A 23,276-nucleotide genomic window follows, 5' to 3' on the forward strand; every position below is an offset into this window, starting at 1 on the left:
AATGCAAGCATTAGTGTGTGCTAGAGAGGTGTGCACACACTAACGCTTGCATTAGTGTGTGGAAACACACTAATGCATGCACACACTAATGCTTGAATTAGTGTGTACTTGTAACACTAATGCAAGCATTAGTGTGTGCAAGAGAGGTATGCACACACTAAAGCTTGTATTAGTGTGTGCTTGGGCACAAATTAGTGTGTGGAAACACACTAATGCTTGCATTAGTGCGGGCATTAGTGTGTGATTGTGCACAAAATAGTGTGTGAAAACACATTAATTTGTGCACAATCACACACTAATGCAAGCATTAATGTGTGTGTATAATGCATGCACACACTAATGCTCACATTAGGGTATGCTTGTGCATGCATTAGTGTGTAAACACACTAATGCATGCACATGCACACACTAATGCAAGCATTAGCGTGTGCTTGTAATGCATACACGCACTAATGAGGCATTAGTGTGTGTATAATGCATGCACACACTAATCCTTTCATTAGTGTGTGATTGTGCACAAAATAGTCTCTGTGTGTGTGTGTGTATGTGTTTGTGTGTGTGTGTGTGTGAGTAGAAGAACGAGAAGAAAGAGAGAGAGTTCGAGCACTTACAGTCGTGACCTCGATCCCTTGGATATGGTGGGGATGGAGATGAAGAGAGTAATAGAGCTTGGAGATGGAGAGGGAAACAAGCCCGCGCAGAGAAGGAGCTCGCTTTTGAATTTTTGGCATTCAATTTCGCGGGGGCACGTAGGTGTCCCCCTTTATAGAAAAAACTTTGCTGGAAATTTTACCGCGTCTATTACCGCGTCTTTTCCTGCGCGTATTACCGCGTATATTATCGCGAAAAGCTGTGATGAACCATTAAGGTTACGCCGATTGGATGACCTCTTGTACCCACCTCTTTACCTTACAGTCCCCTCTATCCTTAATGAGTGTTAGTCATGTCAGTACCAACATTCTTGATTCTTCTTTTTCTTATTTTATTTTTTCTTATTTAGTGTGTGGTCATGTGTGCAGGTCGATTGGGATGATGTGGGTCCGCCGGTTGGCGCGGAACGAACTCGATGGTTGAGCAAGCGACTACCATGTCCATGTACGTGATGTAAGCGTGCAATTGCATGGCTTCGGCATATATGGTTGGCTCATGTGGATGATTATGGACTATGGGACGATCCGAGAAAATGCGCTCGAATGGAAACTAGCGATCCAAGGGTTTTGGCATCCATTGATGTCGCTCCCCATTGGAGTGTGATCGGGGGCAAAGGTGGGAGGAGGACGGAAGAGCGATTGCGCCAGGAAGCAGTCAGGGAGGGGGGTCACACCCGCCGTCCGATGTGGGTGGGTCCACACGAGCGCATGCGCATCCTACATCCACCACATATGGGGATCTCCCCACTACCTTGCCCCACATGGAGGTGGAGGAAGATCATTTGCACAATATGGTTGAGGATCTTCTTGCACGTGAGGCGGCGAATGAGTGTGAGTGTGAGTGTATATGTGAAGAAGTCGCCCAAAAAACCAAAGATTCATTGCTAGGGGTAGCACACACCGCCGTTTACGAGGGATCTTGCTCCTACTCCATATTACGAGCGTCTCTTGAGATCTTGAATATTCAAGCAATGTTTGGATGGAGCAATGCAGGGGTTGATGCACTATTGAGGTACGTTTAAGTGTAATAAGTGTTAGTTGTGAGTTTTTTTTGTGGTTATATGCAATAACGAGTGTTCTTTAATTATGTCATAGGCTTTGATTGAAGAGCTTCAAGAGCTATGGAACGGCATAGATGTTTTTGATGTTGGGCAAGCTATATGGGATCACATAGTAGGCAAGAAAGATTCATTGGGGGCTAGAGAGGACAGGAGGGCCATAAGGAGCCTCCCTCCTTCGACCACACCTCGCATGGGGCCTCGTGGGAAGATGGTTCTTCCAAAGGCACCTTGGATTTTATCAAGGGTGGATCAAGAGCAGATGAAACAAGTCATTGCATCCATCCGTACTCCAACAGGTTATATGCGTTCGCTCAAGGGTGCCTTCACTAAAACTAAGATAGGAGGATCCACACAACTGTATGGCCTCAAATCCCATGATTGACACAAGATTCTTCAGGTAATGTGTGTGTGTGTGTGTATGTGTGTGTATATGTGTGTGTATGTGTATGTGGTTTAGGGTTCTGGATACTAATAAGTCTTTTTGTTTGTGCAATAGTTTGTGCTTCCAATTAGCATTAGTGGATTTTCAACCACGAAGGTAAAGGCTGCAATATTCAAGGTGGGAGAAGTTGTCAGGTATAGCACATTTGATCCTCCCTCCTAAACTTTACTTTGAAGACTAACTTTACTATGAAGATTATGAAGGGTTTTTTGGTACAGGTTTGTGAGTTCCAAAGAAATTGAAGTTTCAACCATTCCGATAGCTCGACTTCTAACGATTGAAGCAACTTGTGCTATTGAGGATGCATTCCCACATTCTATCCTTGTTAGCCAAGTTCACCTATTGCTCCATCTTGTTGAGGAGATAGCCATTTGTGGTGTGGTTCACTCCATGTGGATGTTCTTTCTTGAGAGGTTCCTAAAGACCTTGAAAGACTTTGTAAGGCTATGATCACAACCAGAGGTATTCATCGATCTTAAGCCTTAAGCCTTATTAGGATTGGATTGTATTCACAATGCTTTATATTGGTTACTTTAATCACTAATGGTTTCATGTGTTCAGGCAAGCATGGTAGAGGGTTGGATTGTACAATAGGCTTTTGTGTATGTCTCTCAATATCTTTTCACAATAGACCCATCATTGCCTCGTTTAAAGACGGAGGAAGAGGATCCAAAAAAACACGCAAACATTCCAAGTGGGAAAGGTTCTCTCTTGATTTTTGATAGGGAATTTCAAGCCATAGTCAACAACCATTGTCTACTCAATGCTCCCATCATGGGAAAATGGGTGGATATGTATGTGGAGGTGCATACAACGAGAGAAAGGGAGAGGGAAGCATGGAAGAGGTTGCATGGCGGTAGGCGAGCACCTCCCTTTCATAAAGAGCTTGCCAAATACCCTGATCTAATTCCAGTTGGGTGGATACACAATGCCATGACCAAGGCCAAGGCACAAGGAGAACAAATAAGCCCTAAAGAATGGGAGTACGCACGAGGATGTCTACCAAGGGTAAACTACTCAATGTGTTTAGTGTGTGTGTGTGCGAGTGTGTGTGTGTGGGGGTGTGTGTGTGTGTGTGTGTGTGTGTATGTGTGTCATCTCTCTCTCTCTCTCATCTATCCTGATTGGTTTTTGCAGGCCTTCATATTCAACTCTATATGGTCCGAGGACGTCATTTTCGAACCCGCAAGATAGATGAGCATCGAACCACTCACGATAGTGGAGTTATGGGCAACTTTGGCACGACAACACAAGAGGTGAGGGAATGTGGAACAATAGAGAGGATAATCAAAGTGGATTTCAGAACATTTCACAAATATCTCTTTGATTGCCGATGGTTTGCGGGTGAGGTTAAGAGACATGAGAATGGGCTCTATATGGTAGACTCTGGGCAATTTCATCGCGGGAAGACCAACAACTTGGTGCAACCTAGTAGTTGTGAGTAGGTAAAGTCCATGTGCAACTCACTAAAACATTATATGATACATATAAAACTACATTCATGTTGTTGTTTGCTCTGTGACCTACAGGTGTTTTATGTGCCTTGTATGTATCAAAGACGACTTTGGTATGTTATTCTAGTCACACCACGGAGAAGATCTATCTTTGCAGATACAAACATAGAGACTTTGGCAGATCCCACCATACCATCTCAAGAAGACGCCAATGACGATGATGCAGTTGGGGTCGAGGAGAACCAACCATTCCTAATAACCAACCATAGTGAGGAGGAGGACGAGGATGGAGAGGATGATGATGATTCAATAGGAGAGGATGTAGGGGATGAATCAATAGATTTATTTGTTGATTTAGCTACCATGGGGTTGGACATGGATGTAAGCACTTGTAGAGATCTCTTGGAGGATGAAAATTAATAAATATCTTTTGGATTTTGTCTTCTTTCTGTACTTATGCTGTACAAAAGGGCTATTTGTTTATGAACGCAAGACAATACAATTTTGATCATCGTTCGCTTGCCATTTCCATATGAATGCATAGTTGACATAAGATTTTGAGGTGGAAAAAGAATATTTTTTGATATAGAATCTCATGGAGTACAAATGAGTAGAGTAGGAGAATCATACCAATAGATGAGGCAAGCAAAGAGAAGAGAGGCACTAAAAATCCCAATGAGAATGGGATTTCTTACACTCCATGCAAAAAGGGGGTACCAATTTCTGAAAAGTAACAAAATAGAATAGAATTTATAGAAAGGGAAAAGTGGGAGAGGAATGCGGGCGGCCGGCCAAGTGGATTCTTTTTTTATATTGTGGTAATCTGCGTGGCTATATGGGCGGTAATACTCATGGAAAAATCGAAAAACCCGCCAGCAAGGCTGCAACATACAATCTCTCTCTTTCTTAAACCTCTCTCTCCTCTTATGCGGTCATGCTGTGCGATAATAGCAGCATTCTCCCATACTGGTCGCTAAAGAAATAGAAAATACCTTCCCTAATATCTCACTTAGGATTAGGACTTATCTACATAGGGCTGTAAAATTCAAAAATGTCAGGCCAAGGGCCAGGACAGACATGCGGTCAAGGGGCGCTATCTTTAGAGGCTAGGAGTCTATAAATAGCACGGTTGGGTGGAGAGTTGCATGGTCCAATCCCCCGCGGTCTTACACTGGTATCAGAGCTCAGGTGGAGAAGGATGCATGGAGGAGGGGAAGAAGCCTGGTCTTCTCTTTCCCTCTCGTGCTCGCTCTCTCTATCTTTCTTGCAAGGCATCCCTCTCAATCTCTCTCGCAGCCATGGCAAAACTGGTGCATGGAATTGCATGGCTCTTCTCCGACAAGGGATGTAGGGAAGCAAGCATTGTGTGCTGCTGTCCCAAGTCGGGGAGGTATAATCAAATCCTGCAGGACCGTGGGCAGAAACCCTAAGCGGGGAAGCAGCGCATTTTCGGCCGGCACCAAACACGGCACTGCGGAGCTTAGTAGGATCGCAAGCGCAAGGGGATGCAACTTCGTTTCTTCATGCAGGGTCAACGAGGGCCGTAGCCGCTGGTTGGAGAAGATTACCCCCTGCGCTGACTGCGACCTGTCTCCGCCATCGTTTAGAGGTGATTTTTCACATACAGGCCGTCCAGTTGAATTTCTTTTTTGGGCCACACACCCCTTGTAGGGGAGCTTTCCCGCACACAGGCAAACCGTGGACGGCGGTTGTCATGGCATGCATAAACATGCAAGGGCATCCGCAAAGGGACCATAGTTGCATAGACGCATGCAACAGATTTTCAGATGAATTCAGCACTATCAAAGTTGCCGATAGTCGAGATGCCGCATTGAGAATTCGAGGACAATTTTCCAAGGCAATCACGACAAATCTCCAACTTGTTGTACAAAAGTCTGAAAGCATTTGAAGGCATGGCCTTGGTCTGGGCTTCTCTACGATAATATTGTTGCTCGAGGGGTGGATATGTTTGCCGCGTACATGGAAAAACTCCATGCTCATCAGGTTGGCCTTTTCGTACTTCCAAGGATTTTCTTAATCCCTATGTGATGATATTTTGCAGACTTATACATATCGAATTTTCAAGCTTCATCTTTGATGCAACGGCAAAGCCGGTGGCTAATTCGGCTCATGCGTGCAAAGTTGTTTTGCATGGTTGGATCGCTGATCGGCATGGCCGACAATTTCAAGGCGACTGGCAAGAGCCCTGAGTTTGGGCTTGCCGTGAATCAAGGCTTCTCTACCTATACAACATTTAACCACACTATGTGGTGATGCAGACACTAATGCTAAGGGTGGTGATTGTCATGAACAATGCCAATCAAACCTGGCAGGTAAGAGCATTACAATTTTCACATGATACCACATTGGTTGTGAAATGGGCAAGGCCCTTGACAGCATGAAGTGGAGTACTTATTGCGCATGTGCTTCGTAACTCTCGTATGCAATGGAATGAATGATCACAGCTATCATTCATAATGCTAAGCAGGTCGACTCTTTTTGCTATGTCATCGATTACTAATAGCATTTATTCGCAATGAGGCCAGACATTCTTATATGAAGCATGGCTTCTCCTGAGTACCTTAATGGAGCATGCTCGTCACAAGTTACTTTTTTCTTCAAAGGCAGGGTCAAGGGCCGGTTTTTGAGTATCTCAAGGTGACACGCATGGCCTATTACTAGATTTGTTGAGGGCAGCAAGTTGCTCGGCATGGCCGACTCGTTGTCACTGTCTCTACAAGCCGACATAGGATGCTTCCCACACAGTTGGCTATTAGCACTACCCGATTTAGGTGAAGCAAGGCTTCTATTTATGCATCTTGCATAGTGACTCACCACGTTTGGCATATGCTACGAGCATACAAACTTGGGAAGGCTTTAGCAAACTGTTTACAGATTATTTCATTTTGTATACGACGGATGTATATGATACACGAGGGCATATATCCATATGCGACAAGTTTCTCTCGCACAGCAGATTTGGCTATGAGCCATCTTTACGCGAGCTTTCCCTTGGAAATCTCATGACACCTGGTTGCAGCAACAACTACCAGTTAGCCAAGCTTAAGTTTTTCTTATTTTTTCCATGTTTACACTTTACTTGGCAAATTACTATCATTGTGCAAAGCAAAGTGCTTTGGCAATTTTATACAAGTCAAGGTTTCTCCCATGTGCCGAGATACTACCCATTGATTTGGAATCAAGGGCATTGGCACCCAAGTTTGGGAAATTGACCAAATAGGGAATGTCAGCTCACAGAATCCCTACCAGTTTATTATGTGCAAGGCACTTATGGTTTTGGTTGTCACGCTTGAGACTGTCCTAGTAGCCAAGGGCTTACGCTTTTGCATGCAAGGCATGCTAAGCAGGTGGCATGGAGTCCACCACTTCATGGATTACGCTTCCACTGTCACACTCGCAACTCTGTCAAGGACAGACTAAGTGATGGATTGTTGAACATGATGGTTGGTTGCTATCTACACCCAACAACACTAAAAGGAACCTAAATCTAGAACTTATTTCACAGGAAAAGTGCCAATGCTAAGTCATTTTCATACAATCACGACCCTGCAAGGCAGGTAGGTCAAAATGTGGTTGTGTTTTTTTGTTACCTCTCTCAATGAGAGAGTCATACCTGAAAACAGTGGAATGCTTATAGGATAAGCTACAAGTCAGGCATAAGATGTGTAAAAGCACACGGATTGGGAACACACTCTAGAAATTTAAGAAAAATTCCTCAGCCCAGCATGTTCTTCTTCTCTCTCTCCCTCTCTTTAAGGGAAAAATGAAAAATCTTCTAAGAAGCTTTTGATACGTTTTTTGCTCGTGAGTCAGCCTGAGCCAAGGTGCTCTAACTCTCAGCTAGCACGTGGCTAAGATGCTACTCAAATTAGTCTTCATCGGTTCGTCCATTGAACACTAATTTGCATAAGGGCTATGAGCCACACCGGCTAAGAGCCATTGTCAGGCCAAGGGTAAGACCCAACTATTGGCATTCTTTGGGGTGATTTTTTTCAAGATTGAACAAATCTACCCAGGGAAGTATACATCGACGTTAATGCACAAGCAAGAGTCTTGTCATTACTGATGTTTAGGGTGTCATTTTTGCACTACATGTTTTCAGTGCGACACTCAAGCTGAGTTTTTGATAATCTTCAACTCACAGCAGTTGATCTCTATAAGGAAGTATAGATGAAGCAATCAGTGGTGACAGCATGGCTGTCCACACGAGCTAGGCAGTTCACTTGTGTGGATTTCTTGCTCTCTCTATAGCACTACAGAGTGTCTATGAACATATTGTTTTGGGGTACGACCCGACGGGTGACTGCTACATCACCCCATAGGCATTGAGGATCATAGTTGATCTGCATTGAGGATCACAGTTGATCTGCATTGAGGATCACAGTTTGATCTCTCTCAGTTAGACTTTCAAGGAAAGAATTCCGCAATCTACCACGCGGTAGCGGACAAACTCAAATTTTCAAGTTGATTCCAATCATTATGTACACGGTTAACTATGTTGGTTGTCGTTACTTGCTAGTTGAGCAGTTTCTACAAAGGGTCTTACCAAGGGGTTTGACTACGTAGATTTTAACCAAAGGGGTTGGATTGCAAAGGCAACACCCACAGTTCCCAGTGCAATGGTTTTTGTTTTTCAGGTAGGAGATGTGCTCCTCTCCGTTTGAATACTGGTAAGTGAACATTACGTTCAAACCTCCTGGTACGCATCTATTAATTTGGTGTTATTCCATTTTTTGTATGCTTTGCTTGTTTTTCTTCACAACGTATAAGTATGCTTGAATGTTACAAAGCCATGCAAAGGGCATGTCGGCACAAAGTATTTTGGGACAAGTGTCCAATCTACCTTTTTGCCTTATGCTGTTACGAACCTACTTGTAGGGTTCGATTTGGCACATGTTGTCACATGGGATACAACATGGTCTAGGAACTCAAGGAGTTTGGTTTAGCCAGTGTGGAGCATGATAATGAGGGTCCCTCTCACTCGCATCGCAGAGTGTTTGTAGTTCCTCCACACACAAGTACAACTCGTACTTGATGGATGTCACTTTTCCTGGCATCCTTACTTGAGACATATTCCACATGTGGAGAATATGAGTCTCTAGGACTGAAATTGGCGCCCAATTCGAAATGATGTGTCGCGACGAAGTCCCTAGGTGCTGGTCGCATCCGTTCATTAGACCAATTGACGCACACAGTATCAGGAACAATTTCAGTGGCCAAAAATTATCGGGTACTAAGTACAGACTTGTTGTGATTACAAGTGCTGTGAAACCACCTTAACGGAGGGTCATTTCTACATATGGCAACGTATGCTACGTTCATGAGAATGTCTCATGGTTGGTTCCTAGGTATGACCGGGTTGTCACATTCTATTATGGTCCAACTTTGTTGCAAGATTTTCACGTAAGTATCGTGGAAAGTCTCATCATGGAATTGCGGTTTGGATATGTTTGTGTTAAATGCATGCACACTAGGTGTTATGGGCCCTAGTGTTTAACAAAAATTTATTTGGAGCGGCATGCAAATCCATGGACTTTATTCTTTCTGCACCCTTTTGCACTGCTAGTGCAATCTCTCTTGCAGATTTAGTATGAGTTTACACCCTGCCATACAAGGTGATGGCTGAGTATGGATGTTAGTGATTGGTTGCTGGAACCTCCAATCTACCTTCAACCTAGTTGGTTGTCTCCATTCCATATCGAGTATATGGCTGGATACTCAATGGTTGAGTCATAGTTTGTCGTCAGTCGTGGAAGACTGTCTGTAAGTGGTTGGGGAAAGTACCTCACTCTTACTGCTGTTATTCATCCCACGTTGGATGGGCAGCTTACAAGTATTCTATTTAGTACTAAAGGATATGATAAGCGCATACGTTAGTAAACCGTGCTAAAGGATCTGCTAAGAGCATACGTTAGCACAATGCATTCTGAATAGGTGATTCTCTCCTTATTCTAGAATTTTCTTAAGTTAGGTTTTCAACTTTGAACACCTATTGTGGTGGGGTTGGATACCGATAGTTTCATAAGTCAAGGACTTAGTAGGTGTGTTGACAGAGTATGTTGGTATGTAACCTTTGTTAGGGGTGAACATGTGGTTCTGTGTGTTCCAAAATGTTCAGAAGTTTGACATGAGGACACTCCCTATTCTATCTTTCAGTAGCTATGAGCTTTTCAAGATACTCCCATGAGTTATCATGAGTTACCATTTAGATACGGGTGGTTGCAAAAGGACAACAATGTTGAAAATCAAGATGTTGCTCTTGGTTTCATTGAACCTCCTCACTACACCAGGTATCGGTCATATGGACAATTGTCCTGTGTAGAGGATTCCAATAAGGAAAACATTAGTGTTCTTACGAAGATACTACCACTTGTGTTTTCGAGGACGAAAACGCTTCTCCAAGGTGGGAGTAATATCAGGCCAAGGGCCAGGACGGACATGCGGTCAAGGGGCGCTATCTTTAGAGGCTAGGAGTCTATAAATAGCACGGTTGGGTGGAGAGTAGCATGGTCCAATCCCCCGCGGTCTTACAAAAAGGATGTAACTCTATGTGTTAGATCTTCAGGTCTACACTTCTCCGACAATGCTATGGATTTCTTACTACTGATAATTTTGCAGATTGTTTCCCTTTTCCAAGGGCTCGCTCTTCCTCTGGAACCCCTTTCCCTTGCTTCTCTTCTTGTACTAAAATGTATACAATATAGAGAAGCCTCTGCCTTAATTTACGAAGCTTCGAAGGAGTCTATTCTGTCTCTTGTCCAGCTTATTTCATTTTACCTATGGGTAAAAGTACTAGCTCTCCTTGTTAAGAATAAATCTGATGGTATCAACCTTTTGATGGAGTTTACTTCTAATCTGGTTGGTCTTTCCAAAGCCCATATTCAAGACTTAGCATCTTTCTCTTCCAAAGGCTCTGAACTTTCCAATCTTCTTAGAAAATTTTGCGGGCTTAGTCCCATCTTTGTTACGGCTCCCTCTATGCCTATATTCCCTCCACCGAATAGCCTCTTTTGTAGAGATGCAGCTGCATTAGAAGCGGTAAAAGAATTTCAGAAGGACCTTTGTTCACTCAGTGAAGATTCGCTTTTGGACATGGTACCGAAAGTCTCTAGGGCCTTTCCTTTTTTACCTTCACCACAAATTGAGGTAGAATCCTTGGGGGTAGAGCACATGCTATGGATGTTCCCGAATAAAGGATTTCTTGCACCCATTTCTATGGAAACCTGGGTCTTCCTTGCCAACCTGGCCCCTGCTACTATTAAGGAATGCAAACTTAAAGTTCTTAAAGGGATCCATCTCTTGGACAAGGGGGATTTGATTAAAGCTCCATTCAATATGAGTTTCCTTGATGATAAAAAATGTAGTTTGAATACAGGTTTATATGCAAGAACTAAAGGAGTGATGACCTTTAGTAAAAGTAATGCTGATTACTACACTGAGAAAATGTGGAATGTGTTCAGGCCTTACCTTAAGTGTGCGTGTAGTTTCTTAGACCCCAAAGCTACTTGTGAGTCAATCATAATTTGGTTTGACCATGCTAGTTGGTACGCCCTCAACAATCTGCCTAGTATCTTTCCTGACAAAGCAGAAGAATTTCACCTTTCCCTCTTTTGCTCATGGCTTGGTGGACAAGCTAAGGATCTGGTCTTAGCGCAAATTGCCTTTATTCAGTACAGATCAATTATGTGTGACACACTTGAAGAGCTTGGTTCGGATGGGTGTGGTACTCTGCTAACCACTTATGGCATCTTTAAAGGTATCAAAAGTATGGTTGGGCAAATCAAACCAAATATTGAAGATGATGAATCTCAAGTTTCCAAACGACCTAATACTCTTGTCTCTCCGGCGGCGTCTTATACCTCTTTCTTAACTCCCTCCTCGAGTGAATCTGTGTTTGGAAGAGGGAGAGGTAGAAGTTATGTGAGAGGACGGGGAAGAAACCTACCAATCAGAAACCTTTTGGATATGTAATATGCAGGTACGAAGGAATGCGTGTGGAAAACTTTACCTACCTCCAAAGGAAGAAGCATGTAATAAGATTTTCTCACATTGCTTGTTTACTAGCAAGATTTTGGATTTCTTTACTCTCCATGCTATTTTTTCAGAATGTTTTGGACATATTTTTGGATCGAATTTATTACTAAAGATGTGATGATTGGATGGAAATACTTGCCGCCTATTAAGAATCTTTTTTATTCAAATGAATTTCTCCATAACAATGAGATTCCTATCTGCTCTTGTCATCTATTTCAGAAATTCTGTAAAAGCTTCACTGACTTTGGATTACATGTTTGTACATCTAACTTCGAAATCATTTCAGATCCACAAGTAAGGAGCCTCTTGAGTAAAGGCTTGAATCATATTTCTCATTTTCCACTAAATCCTCAAAGTGCCTTATTGGAGCTACTTGAATGCCTGGCCGACTTGGCCTTAAAACTCCAAAAAGGGGGAGGAAGTTCACTTCCAACTTACCTCAACACTCAAAGGAAGTTTTTGGAAAAAGATCAGTTGATACTACCTGGCTTACGCCTAAAATTAAGACCTCTATTTCTGACTCAAAAAAGAAATGGCTCATTATTGGCTTAGATAAAGCCTCAAATACGGCATCCTTTATATGTAAAAGATTAGCATTCGAGGCTTCCAATTCAAGACTTAATAGTAAGGACTTTCTTAAAATTGAGAATTCTCTGCTTTGTGTAGCTACAACATTAAATAATGAATTATAAGGACTTGGTTATTGTCCTGATTCTCTGAAAATTCCTGTACTCTTCCCAACATATAAGAATCACAAGCATAAATTTAGATGGATTTCTGACGCTTCCAAAAGCCTGTTCTCTTGTGTTACGAATGATATCACCCACTGCTTAAATTTTGTTCTACTAGAAATTGAAGATATCTGTGCCATCAAACAAAGAGATATAAAAAGATTCAGAAATATAAATTATTTCCCTTTTTGGGTCATAAGAAACGCAGCCAAGGTGTCTATCAACCTCCCAGAAAGCATTTTCTCTATCTTCACCGCAGACATAACTCAATGTTATGAAAATATCCCTATAGATGGATAGTATGAGCTTGTTAATACCTTATCTTGTCTTATAAAGATTTCCTTTGCCCACAGAAAGAAACTTGGGTATACATGCATCTCACTAAAAGGGAATAAAGGATGGGTGAAAAAATCGAATAAATCTACACCTTTCATCTTTAAAGAGGATGATTTATATAAGTATATCTTTTGGCTACTTAATAACAGTTGTATCCAAGTAGGTGATAACTGCTACAAACAAATTCTCTGTATCCCAATGGGATTTGCATGCTCTCCGATTATGTGTAATCTCTATCTTTGTGTTACTTCGAATACTAGTGGCTCCTAAAAACATTAAATAACCCAGCAAGTACTTCACTACTCACACACTTTGAACATTCGTTCAAATTTATGGATGATATGTGTAGCCTCAACAATCATATGTTTGAGATTACTCTTAAAGATATATATCCACCTTCCCTTAACATTGAACCTACATTCTCTGAGCGAGTTCTATGGCAGGATAAATGGATTATTTCTAGGATGCACTTCCTGAATATTGAGTTTACTTTGACTCCCCCATTCTTGGGAAATTTTTATACTCGCTTTTTTGGAAAAGAGAAAAGCTTAAGCTTGTTTCCTCTGAATTTACAAAACGGAAAAGCAATAGACCTGTCAAGAATTCTCTACACACCTGTCTAGGAATGCTTTTTCTTATAATGTATGCCTCATCCGACTGTTTTAGAGCATATGAAGAAATCAATACTCTGATTACCAAGTTCATTAATAATGGGTTTACAAAAAAAGACCTTGTTGCATGTATCTGCAACTCCCTAGAAAAACACAACTGGACCTAACTTACAAAATTTCATAAGTCTACTTAAATTAGAACAAAATCTATCTACAAAATCGCATGTTGCAAATTAATATAAACACTTCCTGAGGTAGTAGGCCCCTATTCTATGGGGTCTACTACCTCATAGGATATGGTGCCTGAGAATGGGTGGGGGCACACACACACAAACACACACACACACACACACACACACACACAAAATATTTCACTAGACAAAAAAGCTTAGCTGATAATTATTTTAGGAGCCCTTCATCTACATCTCTATTATGCCGCCCATTACATGATCACGCAAACAGCTGTCACAGTAAAAGCATGTATTTGGACGCTCACCTAATGGTAGGATACGAGTCGCCCAGGCTACCCCATACTCCTGAGTACGGTGAGTACAATTAAAATATCCTCTTAGTTGATGACCATAACTACGGTACAATTAAGAAAATATTATGAGGAGGTAGAAACTGGGCTAGCAGGTATAACCGATCTGAAAAACCTGGCTTTCTTGAATGCTCAATGTAATAATACTTTGGCCCTAGGCCCACAGCCTCACTAACCATTGCCAATCGGATATTGTTCTTGAAATGTTCACGAGCCCAAAGGGTCACTCGTGTCACTCGGTCCTGATATGTACACCACTTAGTTTGGGAAACAGAGGTTCCTAACTACGGAAATAGATGAAGTTCGTAGCGGAGTAATGTTGCTCTCCGAGTAGACTCATTTGAAAAAAGAGATGTGCAGTTGCTATGGAAAAGACCTAGTCGTGACTGTATGCCATAATTTGCTAAATACACCGGGTAAGCAAAGTAGCTGAAGATTTGCTAAATACACCGGGTAACTCTGGACTCGGGTTTTATATATGATCAACCATCTTGTATAGATCTACTTTTTGACTCCTAGGCCAAATTGGAAATAGAAAAGATTACCCGAAATTGATTAAACTCTCACCTTGTAGATCGGCGCATATTTTACCCTAGTGGATTGATAAATTACATAAGCTTAATGTAGGTTGGGATAGTAGGTGTAAAACCAGCTATGTATGTTTATCCAAGGCTTGATACAATAAAGTCGCTACAAATCTACAGACCGGGCATTGACTATGGGAATAGATGGTTATCTATTTGCCTTGGTGTTGGGTTGGACTGTATGACCTGGCTTTGCATTTAATTTAACACTATCTTTTTATTGTACTAAAAATACTCTGTGGCAGGGTAGTATTCTCTGCATTAAGTCTTCTTGCCTCTGCTACACACCATCGCCTGTGTACTGGGGTGTGGATCTGCTGCCGATTATAGTAGCAGATGTGGCGCATCTTGCTTGTAAACCTCCGAATCTTGGGCAGTGGGGGATCTCGTGGTATATGCCTGTGATGGCAACCTCGATTGTGGGTAAACCTGTCCAACTCAGGTGTCGCGTCTTCTGCAGATGAGCATCAACTGGTATAAAAATTCTCATAAGGTGAGTAATCATACTCACTTAGCTGCGTGCTCTGTTATCATCTCTGTGTGTGTAAGTTCAAAACTGTGTGTGTTATTATCTACTGGCTGCTGTGGGCTCAACATGCCAAAAAAGTCGGAGAAGGTTATTGTGGAGGCTTCGTCGTCTCCTAATCTACAGGTTAACAGAAATTTGTTTTTGATGCTTGAATATGTTGAAAGAATGTCTAAGCTGGATGATGTGCTTGTAGCTTATTTCGTTGGAAAATAAAAATGTAGAAATAAAACATTGTTCAAATCTGTCCGCTTGTAAAAAGTACCAGGTTCGGAAATTAGGTTTCTTTCTTGATAAGAATCAATGGGTATTTTACTTGAGGTTTACTTATGATAGTTGTGAAGTGGTGATCCTCTAATAATGCTAGGTCTCCGTGGAATAAGTGGTAGGGAGAATAATGTCTGGGTTCTAAAAACCGTTTTTTTAGCTGAGATTATATCCTATGGTAAAAAAGTGCCTGGTTTCGAGGATCGGTTAATAAATGATTGTACTGATTACTATATGGCATGGTGTCTAAATGGAATGTGGTAGTTCTATGAGTTTTTTTACTTCTCAAAAGAAGGTGAGCACTGATGAAGTGGAAACTTCAGGACTGAAGTAGATACTTCAGGGCTGGAAAAAGCCGGAATGTCATTAAAAAATTAACTTAAAAACAATGAGCTGGAAGGTTCGGCTTCCTTGGTAAGTTGGAATACAAATTGAATAGAAGTATTCTTTGTAATGTAATAGACCCTGGACTGATTTTTTTAGAACAGACATCTATTTTACTGATTCAACTAAAAGGTGTTCTCAAAATTACTGAATACTTCGGGTGTGTAGCCATAGCTTCGAATTTTTTGTAGGAAATAAGTGGCAGCATATACCGGATTATGCAGATAGCTGGTTTCAAACTTACTTGGACTTTTTTTACTATAGTACTTCACAAGCTGGGAATATTTGTGAAAGTTTCTGGTTGCTGCTCACCAAGTCAGCATAGACACTGATCACTACTAGCCATATTTCGTGGGAACCTCGATTATTCTATAAAATTTGCTTGTCAATGTCGGCTTGTTGTTTATTTTCACTCAAGTATATATATTAGCTGGTCTATTTCTAACATCTTGATGTATATTATACAAAATGCTTCTAGTGGTGTGTTAAAAGAAAGTTCTTGAGACGATGAGTATGTCGGAATTTTTCCTTTGGCTGATCCTGACTGGAGACTTTTAAGTTATTTCTTTCTCTGAAGGTGTCTGAGCTGGCTCTAAGGAACTGAGTCGTCTACGATATTTTTGGTATACTGTTTTTTACCTGACTCGAGGCTGCAGTATGTTGTACATAACTTAATAACAAGGTTATTTCTTGATAAAGGTAGTGAAATTATCTAAGAAAGGGGGATCTTAGGTTTGTAAATTGGTAAATACTTAGTTTTTTTTGGGGAGATTTCTCAGCTTGGTTATAAAACTGGTTCCAAATATAGGATTAGACTCCTCACCAGTGCCCCAACATCCTGTCTCGCAGCGTAGAGAATGGGAGCTAAGAGGAATGGAGGCAATGGTGCGGATCGCACTCAACGGGATGGGCTCAAGGATGTAGGGATGGGTTTGGTTACCTCATTAAAAGAAGAAGAGAGATTTGTAGTTTGGGGCAACCTGTGTGGTTTAATGGCTCAAGCAAGAACCTTCGAATTTCTCCCAATCCGTGATACATTGGCGTTGTAAGAAGGCCTCATTAATTTGGGAGTAGATCGATGCATCCTTGACCAAGTGACATGCATCCCATCTTTTAAACCATTTCTTGATGTCAAGCATCCACCCCAAATATTTTGATCTTGCGGGTCTTTTGGACCTTTTGGCTTGCTTCATCTTGCGGGTCTTTTGGACCTTTTGGCTTGCTTCATCTGCAATTTTGGCTGCTACGTTGTCTCTCTCTCTCTCTCTCTCTCTCTCTCTCTCACACACACACACACACACACACACACACACACACACACACACACACACACACACACACACACAGAGAGAGAGAGAGAGAATTAAGGAGAGATAGAGAGACTTAGAGACTATAGTCTAGAAAAAGATGATTATACCCATAATGCCACTGAGAGAGAGAGAGAGAGAGAGAGAGAGAGAGAGAGAGAGAGGCTATAGTCTTTAGGGAAATGGCAAGAACAAAGGTGACTGCTAGGAAGGCAAGCAAAGGTCCAAGTTTGGTTGCTAAAGCAGGGGGAAGGTATGCCAATAAGAAGAAGAGACTTGCAAAGCCCATGAAGGTTTTAAAAGCTCCAAGGATGAAGAGGCTACAAAGACACATCAAGTTAATGTTTAAGAAAATTAGGAAGGCTCAAAAATGCATTGAGCTTCTTGTACTAGAAAGCTTCCATTTCAGAGGCTAGTTAGGTCAATATGTGAAGAGGCATGTTTTAGCATAATGAGGTGGAAACTTGTTGCATTGTTGGCACTTCAAGAGGGAGTGAAATATTTTTTGCTTGAATACTTTAATGATATAACTATTGTTGCAGCACATGCACATAGTGTAACCATTTTTGACAAGGATAACAAAACCTTGAAAAGAATAAGTGTAAGACCCAGGAGCTACGTAATGAAGATTCTCCATGAAACCCCCCATTATATAGACCTTGGCCATCGAATATAATCTCCCTGTTCGCCTTTAGCAGCTTGCCCTTGGCCCGAGCAGTTTGCCCTTAGGAGGTTCAATTGGAGAAACATCTTGATTGTCAACATTGTTGTCCGTTTGCAACCACTTGTATCGAAATGGTAACTCAATTTATAGCTCACTTGAGTACTTTAAAGGAGTAACCACAACTAAAAAGTGTCTAAAGAAATAACCACTTTGCAAAATTTTTGAAGAGACTGGAAAAATGCAAGAAACCTTGGCGCAACTGTCCATGAAGTTGTGAGCAAGATTTCCAACTCGTGTGAGTATCTTGAAAAGCTCATAGCTATTGAGGGAAAAAATAGGGAGTGTCCTCATGTAAGAATTCTGAACATTTTGGAACTCACAGAACTACATGTTCACCCCTAATGAAGGTGACATGCCAACATGCTTTGTCAGCACACCTACTAAGTCCTTGACTTATGAAACTATTGAATCGGTTTCCAATCCCACCACAACAGGTGTTCAAAGTTGAAAACCTAAGCAAATTCTAACATAGGGAGAGAATCGTCCATTAAAAAATGCTTTCTGCTAACGTATGCCCTTAGAAGATCCTTTAGCACTAAAAAAATACTTGTAAGCAATCCATCCAACGCAGGATGAATAGCAGCGGTAAGAGTGAGGTACTTTCCCCCAACCACTTACAGACAGTCTTCCACAACGGATGATAAACTATGACTCAACCATTGAGTCTCCAACCATATACTTGATATGGAATGGAGACTACCAACTAGGTTGAAAGCGGGTTGGAGTGGAGTAAGCTCATAGAGTTTAGCCCGTCCAACCACAGACACCCATCATGAGCCATTACCTTGTATGGTAGGGTGTAAACTCATAATAAATCTGCTAGAAAGGTTGCACTTGAAGTGCAAAAAATTGTAGAAACAAGAAAGTCCATGAATTTGCAGGCCGCTCTGAAAAAATTTATGTGAAACACTAGGGCCCATAACACTTAGTGCACATGCATTTAACAAAAATAAATCTGAACGGCAATTCCATGACGAGACTTTCCATGGTACGTACGTGAAAGCCTTGCAACAAGAGTTGGACCATAGCAGAATGTGAAAGCTCAGTCACAACTAGGTACCAACATGGGACATTCTCATGAATGTAGCATACTGGGCTATATGTAGAAACGACCCTCCGTTAAGGTGGTTTCACAGTACTTGTAGTTGTAACAAGTCTGTACTTAGTACACGACAATTTTTGGCCACTAAAATTGTTCCTGATACGTGTGCTCCAAATGGTCTAATAAACCGATGCGGCCACCACATAGGGACTTCGTCGCGATACATCATTAGGAATTAGGCGCCAGTGTCACTCCCAGAGACTCATATTCTCCACATGTGGAATATGTCTCAAAGAGGACGTCGAGAAAAGTGACATCCATCAAGCACAAGATGTACTTGTGTGTGGAGGTAGCTACAAACACTCTGTGACGTGAGTGAGATGGACCTCATTATCAGTGCTCCACACTGGCTAAACAAAACTCCTTGAGTTCCTAGACCACGTTTTATCCCATGTGATAACATGTGCCAAAAAGAACCATACCATGTAGGTCTGTAACTGTTTTAACAAGAATCAAACCCATCACGGTATCTTGAGGAACATGGAAGAGAGAAAATAACACTATTTTCTCAAAATGTTGAGCTCCTACATGACCTTGTCATGTGGCTAAAGACCAAGCGGAATGAAAGCCGTCTAGCTTATGAATTCTTAAGAAGTAAACTTGTTTGGAAATCAAATTGGACCAAAAACATATACCTACATAGAGGTAAATAATACCGTATACTCACCCGAATGGCCAGTGCAGCTTTTCACCTGGAAAGATACAGTACCAAAATTTCTGTGAACTTTGAAACACTAAAAGAGAAATTAGTGAAGATAAAGAAATTTAAACTGGTAACCCTGGTGGTTGCCTCGGTAATCCGAACCCTTGGGTATATCTTGCCAATCCAAGTCCCTTAGTGAGAATCTGGAAAGACCTTATCGACTACCCCTTGGAAAATTTTAAATTTTTTTTCGTGAATATACAATTGTGAAGAGGTCAACAAATGACTAGCACTTCATAGAGAGTGCTTTGTAAATCACGAGTAGGGTTATACCCCTGAAAATTGTGCTGCTAGTGACACACGTAGTGTACCAAAAATGAGAGATCCTTGAAATCTGATTCACAACTAGATCTGTGGTAGACATAAAAGTCTACACCCTTCGGTTTTTGTGGATAGCCGTGCTGTGCAAAAAACTTACCGCAACCATGCATCATGGTAGAGATAAGTTTGGACGAGTTTAAGATCATCAAAAACTCAACTTGATTGTTGCACTTAAAGGATGTAGTATGACAACAACACCCAAACCATCATTAATGGCAATACTCTTGCTTGTCCATTAGAGGCGATTGGAACTCAATTGTGGTGACCGGTTTGATCTGAAGAGCAATTTCTGATGGATTAGAGATAGATGGCTCATAGACATTACAAATTAGATGCTTCATAACCTGACAAACAGATGGCTCTTAGCTCTTCAAGAAGAGATGGATCGTAATCCTTCTAAAATATATGGCTCTTAGGCCTTTCGATTACCATATCGACTAATTTCACTATCCCTTCAGACAAGAGAAAAAGAGAATGTGTGGTTGAGAAAAATCTAGTAGGCTACTATGATGTGTGCCTGTGACATATGTTTCGGTTCATACTATCCCGAGTTTGGAGCTTATCTTAAAAGCCTACAAAAATCTTTCTGCACGACCCTCTCATAGAGAGGAGCCTCAAAAAACATAAGGCACAACTTGACTCACCTTCCATGAATGGGGTTGTTACTAGACAAGATTAACCGAATGATGGCACTTTGCCCTATGCAATGGAAACGGTAAAATATGCAATATGTTGCTTTGTCCTTGACAGAGTAGTTTATGTTGTAGCAAAAGTGTAGATAATGTGAGGTGAAAGCAATTTCACCATACTAGCATGCCATGCATGCAAAGCAAAAACTTGAAATGTGTCGCCCTTGGCTATAAGGACGGTCTCAACAGAGTGAGCCGATACCAAAAGTGTCGTGCACGATCTGGACTAGCATGAATACATCACAATTCCACATTGTGTGACGAAAAATGTGAACGGATATCTCTATAATGCCAAATTCCAAAACCAGGGTGCTAGTGATCTTAATCTCAAAGCAATGTGAATACCTGACACGTGTTAGAAGCCTTTGCTTCTCATGAAAGAAAAATTTAAAATTGTCTGACCGTATCATCAAAGTAAAGTCTCACTTGAGAATGAACTTGTTGTTTGATGTTGGTTTCCTTGTTGGAATCTGGCTCATAGCGATGGATGCTGAGATAGCGAGATGTCGGATGGATCATGGGTGCTCTCTAAGCTGAGTCCATGCCGGCACCTAGTGAAGGATCATTCATGGCATCTGCAAAGTCCCCCCAAGTGTATATGCTCTCAGTATACCCCCGCCTTTGGAATCCATTATGCAAGATGCCTACATGGAAGCCGTGCTACACATAAATATTGTTGTGCTCATAGCCAATAGATATGCTGGTTGTTTTCCTTGACAAGGACGGTGCTAGTTGCCTTGCTGAGACCAGTTGTCCTGAAATTACAAAGGAAAAACTGCCCAAAACTGGCTCCTAGCCATATTTACTAGCAAGTGAGAGCATATTCCAAAATGCAAGAAAACCTTGCCAAATACGAAGGACCAAGATCATAAGGAAATCCTTAACCGTAAGTATTTCTTTTTCTCCATGAGATCTTGGTCTTGGCATGATAATTTTCCTATCGCGAGTGTGGTTCGTAGCCACCGAGCGTCTTACGCGAGCGAGAGAAAATTCCATAGTGCAAATATTATGAAAGAAGTAACACAACATTAAACTACACAAGCCTTGCTCATTAGAACCCTTGTACGGAGCCTTGCTCCCTTAGAATACAAGGCACATGCCACCCATATCTGGCCTTTATTGTCAATTTGTATTAGCGATGATTGAAAGCAGCAGATGAAAAGAATAAAAGAAGTTACCTGGATTCCATTCTTGCTGGAGCTTATTACTTGCCTCAAATTTTCCAAAGTTTCTCTGACTAGCCTTACCGTTGTACCATTACATCTATTATTTGTCAAGGGATGTCCTACTTCCTGGTGTCAAGGGCCTTGCCGCAGAGAGAGTTCCACTTTCTGGTGTCAAGCAAGGTGTCCAAATTTGCCATGATTCTACCTTGAACACCTTGGAGCTTTCACTTCGACCGTCCGCACATGCACCTTGCATGCCAGTGGTGATTGCTTGTTGAGTCATAACTCCAAGCTATGTGTGAAATGCTGGCAACCATGGTTGTGTGCAAGGCTGTGTTCCTTGAATAGCTTGAGGGTTGCAATCGTGTCCAAATGTCGAAGCTGCTAAAACTATTTGGACTGGAACCGTGGGCCAAAGCCCTTAATTGGGGGGTGCCCAAAATTAGGGTTCCACCTTAAAAAAAAACGTGAGAAGCAACCATGGATGCAGTGCAGTGAGCGAGAGAGAAAGCAAGAAGATACTTCCATCTATACTGGTTGAATCCATTTGTGGTAGAGACGAAAAATAGTGTTCTCCCTGTTGCGCATCCATCAAGCCCGGCTGTGCTGATTTTCGTGCAGGTCGGTCTTGTCACCGCCATGTATATAAGCGGTCCTGCACACAGCCCGGCCCCGATCCTCTCTCATCCTTGCAAGCAATCATTCCTGCCGCCATCTCCTTTCGGCTCTACAGGGGACCGTGCCCACGGGCATGCCTCATCCTTGCTCCTCAACATGCAAAAGCATACAAGCACATTCTGAGAGATAGATGATGACTTAAGGAGAGAGAGAGAGAGAGAGAGAGAGAGAGAGAGAGAGAGAGAGAGAGAGAGAGAGAGAGAGAGAGAGAGAGAGAGAGAGAGAGAGAGAGAGAGAGAGAGAGAGAGAGAGATAACATGCAAGATCATGCAAGTCTTTCCCCTCTCCTCCATAGCTACATAATGAAGATTCTTTGCCCAACCCCCCATTATATAGCCCTTGGCGACTGAATAGAATCTCCCTGTCCACCTTTAGCAGTCGGCCCTTGGCCCGAGTCCTACTCGCCTGGGTTTGCCCTTGGCATGACAGTAAGATGGAGATATGATAAGATTCTTCAAACCAACAAATGTATAGACAAGCAAATGAAAGAAATTTTGCTTATTTCTCCGTCAAGGCCACAATCAAAGGTGAAGATTGTGGAGGTCACCCATGATGGGAATACCAGGCCCAAAGCTGAGCAGGAAAATCGTCCTACAGAGAAGATGAAGAAATTGAAAGAGAAAAGAAAGCAGCAAATTCTTTTAGAAGAGGAGATTAAGAGCTACCACACTGTCACACATGAAATCGCTGTCAGCAACAATGAAATATTATCATCTATGAAGTCAAGATTAATAGCAGTATCATATGGTTCAAGGAAACTTGCAATAGATTCTTTTGATATTAATATATTCCATGATCCAGATGCTCAAATAACAACTTCAATTGTCTATATATGCCTAAAGTAAAATGCTTTGACTAGCTTCATCATACTTTTATTCAGTCTTTAGATTAGAGAATAACTTCTCATAATTGTCTTGTAGTTTGATCTAGAGATAGCTACCTGC

General features: G+C 41.7%; 1 pseudogene; it reads left to right on the top strand.

The window, feature by feature from the left end:
* The first annotated feature begins 2,549 nt into the window (after positions 1-2,549).
* On the top strand, positions 2,550-4,027 carry LOC147454180 (uncharacterized; annotated as a pseudogene).
* Positions 4,028-23,276: the final 19,249 nt, after the last annotated feature.

The sequence above is a fragment of the Adiantum capillus-veneris genome, chromosome 7 (assembly GCF_014529385.1).
Source record: "Adiantum capillus-veneris isolate H3 chromosome 7, ASM1452938v2, whole genome shotgun sequence".
NCBI lineage: Eukaryota > Viridiplantae > Streptophyta > Polypodiopsida > Polypodiales > Pteridaceae > Adiantum > Adiantum capillus-veneris.